Source organism: Chondrus crispus, genomic scaffold (genome assembly GCF_000350225.1).
Source record: "Chondrus crispus Stackhouse genomic scaffold, scaffold_652, whole genome shotgun sequence".
In the NCBI taxonomy this organism is placed as follows: Eukaryota; Rhodophyta; class Florideophyceae; order Gigartinales; family Gigartinaceae; genus Chondrus; species Chondrus crispus.
In genome coordinates, this window is record NW_005178657.1 from 6,514 (window position 1) to 7,297 (window position 784).

Consider the following 784-nt stretch of genomic DNA (forward strand, 5'->3'; position numbering starts at 1 on the left):
TGAGATGGATAGGCGAGAGCAGAAAGGGACGGAGGGAAGGCGAGGAGTGGGCGGCCAATGGGCGTGCGAGCGATGACGACGCGGGGCCGAGTGACAGGGGACACGTGTAGGGGTGCATTGCTGGCGAGGGTTGGAGATGGGGCGGCGGGCGGATGGCGTGGCGGCCACCGCCCCGCGTGGCCGTCACCGCGCCTCTGAGCGTGCACCATGTGGCCCGCCGGTATGGCCGCCGCGGTTGGCGCCTGCCAAGTCCACTGCGCAGTCCCCAGGGGCGCGGCGCGACGCCGTTGGCGCGCGCCCGTTGGCGTCGTTGGCGCGGCTTGGCGCAGCTTGGCGCGGCTTGGCGCCCGGCTTGGCACGGCTTGCGCCTGGCGCGCCACGCCCGCCTCGTGTCGCCGCCCAACGCGTGTGCCGTGCCTCCCTGGGCATGCCTCCCCACGGGAGGCGCCCCCATCCCATCATCAATTTTACCTGCGCGACTGCGACAGGCACACGTTGTCGGCGTTGCGGCTGGACACGTACCCCACGCAGCACACGCAGCACACGCAGCTCACGCAGCACACGCAGCACACGAAACACACGCAGCACACGGGCTGTAAGGCGACGCACTGCCGACGCGCCCGTTCGCGATTTGGAAACAGGGCCCGCCCCCCGCGCATCAGCCATCAGCCTGCAGTCACATCCAATCACAGCCGCCCAACAACCCGGCCGCTGTCTCCGCCCGCCTCTATCCCTCCGCCTGCCCTCCCCGCCTCCCTCCGCCCGCTCCCTCCCCGGCCAAAAA